We start from the raw sequence: 2,502 nt of genomic DNA on the forward strand, positions 1-2,502 counted from the left end.
TGTTTCCCCTAGCTTCTATAAAGTAGTCACTCTCTCCTCTCGGCGTGGCTCTTATTACTAACGAATATTTTCATTTTTAGTTCCTATGCACTCGTCTCCCCCACCCACCAGAATAAAAAGCTCCCTGACAACAAGGAGCTGACTTCTCTCTCTCTCTCTCTCTTTTTTTTTTTTTAAGTAAAAAGGACCACAGACTTTATTAAAAGTCAGTAAAGGTAACATATAGTATGTACAGATGGCACATGATGCTGATCTTCGCGTGCTTAGATGTAGGGTACTTGTTGACGGTCATGTGCTTTGTAAGCCCATGATTCGCCATGACTATATTCTTAGCCAGGTGTTACATAACACGTACAAGGGATTCTTCAGTGTATGATAGATAATGCTGTAGAGTTGGTGTCCATGCACTGTTATCGAGAATTTTCAGTGCTAAGCAAAAAGCTCCTGCTGCAATCTAAGAAGGAGAAAAGTGCACCACATCATAGTCCAACACAGTTAGTTCCATCAAGTATTTGGCCAAAGTACGTTGCTCAACATCAACCTCTCCAATCTTAGATGCTCTCCGAAGGAAATTCAGGGGTAGAGGGTGGCCCAGACCAAAATAAGATCTTAGAATCTCCATTTCCATCTGTCTGATTTGGTACTTGGTGTAAGTGTTGTCAGTCACAAAGGCAAAGTCACCAGTTTCTGGAGTGTACATTTCTTCATATTTGCTTGCAATAAACATGGCAGTGACACCAACCAGCTGCAGCATCTTCTTGGGCACCCAATTATTCTGCGTGAACTGATCAATAATGAAAACGGTCATGTACATGGTCTCCTGAAATAACCTGAACTTCATCTGAACCTGTACTAGCCCAGTCAATAAGGTTAGCTCTCGTGTTTCCAGTGACTTCATGACCCAGTAGGTATTTTGGTCTGATGGCTTGCTCTTCCTCGAGTTGTCTCAGATAAGCATAAATATCTTTCACATATTCACTACAAAGGTTTGGATCAGCTCCATCTTCGGCATCCACACCATTCACTGCAAGAATTACATCAGAGAATGCCTGACACGGGTATTCTTCTTCAGGGGCACATCCAGATGTTTCTATTCAGCTTGGAGAGGGAGTAGCAACCAAAATAGGCTCAGGCAAAAGTTTTTCTTCTTTAACGGGCTCAGGCTCTGACACAGGCTTGGGTGACTTCTCCAGAGGTTTAGGTATTTTTTTAGCAATAACTTTTCCAGGAACCAAAGTTTTTGCTTCTTTTTTCAGAGGCATTTTGGCCTGTGGTTGTTCGCTGACTTTGTAACCAATGTCGCCGAGGTCTGTTCTCGGCCGCAGCCCAGGCTTGGAGGCTGCAGTCGTGGTCAGAGGCACGTGCTTTGTGCCTCCCATGCTGATCTTCGCCTTATTTCCAGCATTAACTTCTGTGTTCCTGGTGACCCGGAGTGCCATGGCTTGCTCTCCACCAGGCAGCACTTCAGTGGGGAGAAGCAGACCACAGGACTCACCAGCGAGCGGGGGACCTGAACCCAGCACAGCTCAACAACCATTCCTCCGCAGCAAGCCGGAGGGGCTGACTTCTCTTATTCGTCATTTTCTTCTCAGCCTCTAATATAGTTCCTGGCACATAGCAGGGGCTCAACAAAGTGGCATTGGTGGATAAAGTTGGTGGGCAGCAAGGGGGGAGGGTACACAGAGGGATGTACGGTCCTTGGGAAATGACAAAGGAACAATAGTCTGGAAGCGGCACAAGGAAGTAAAGAACATGCTGACCCTTCTCTGAGCCTGAGGCCACGGGAGGAGGAGAGGGTGTGAGGCTTCTGAGTTTCCACTGTCACTCACCAGTCAAGGCACTTAGATTTCCTGAGCCATATGCCCCATTTGAAAATGGAAATAAAGCTACTATCACCTAGCAGCGTTGCTGGGGTCGAAGGCTCCGTTCAGATCCTCCCACTTCCCTGCTCTCATCTGCTAATTACTACTCCCTTGCTCACTTCTCTCCTCCGCCGCACAGGCCTTCTCTGCATTCTGGCCCCCGGATCGTGGCAAAGCTGTTCCCTCTGTCCAGAATGCTCTTCCTCCAAATGCCTGCAAAGGCTCACTCACCCCTCACTTGCTTTGGGTCTGGTCTCAAATGCCCAGCTCCTCACTGAGACCTTCCCTGGTGACCCCATTTGACACGGCACCCACCTTTCCCGAGAGGTACTCCCTCTCCCCTTCATTGCTTTGCTTTTCCCCAAAGCACTTCCACACATTGGCATGCTGCATCATTTACCTGGTTACTCTCTAGAGCCATTTGTCCTCCCCACTAGAGTATAAGCTTTGTGAGAGCTGGGAGTTCAGCTGTCTCATTCACTGCCGCCCCAGAGCCCCTAGAACAGTGCCTGACACAGAGCAGGCACCTGGTAAATCTTTACTGGATCAGGTACTGTCACAGGACCTGACCTATAAAAAGGTTTAGTGAGTGGTAGGTGTTATTACTAATAACACGCACACGGTCTCTGGCCCCTGTTCC

General features: G+C 47.7%; 1 pseudogene across 1 annotated transcript; it reads right to left on the minus strand.

Moving 5' to 3' along the window:
• Positions 1–304: 304 nt before the first annotated feature.
• Positions 305–1,476, minus strand: LOC309855847 (G2/mitotic-specific cyclin-B1 pseudogene; annotated as a pseudogene). Its single transcript has one exon. The product of its transcript is annotated as a G2/mitotic-specific cyclin-B1 pseudogene (transcript).
• Between the last annotated feature and the right edge of the window lie 1,026 nt (positions 1,477–2,502).

This window comes from Mustela nivalis, assembly GCF_964662115.1.
Source record: "Mustela nivalis genome assembly, chromosome: X".
Classification (NCBI taxonomy): Eukaryota; Metazoa; Chordata; class Mammalia; order Carnivora; family Mustelidae; genus Mustela; species Mustela nivalis.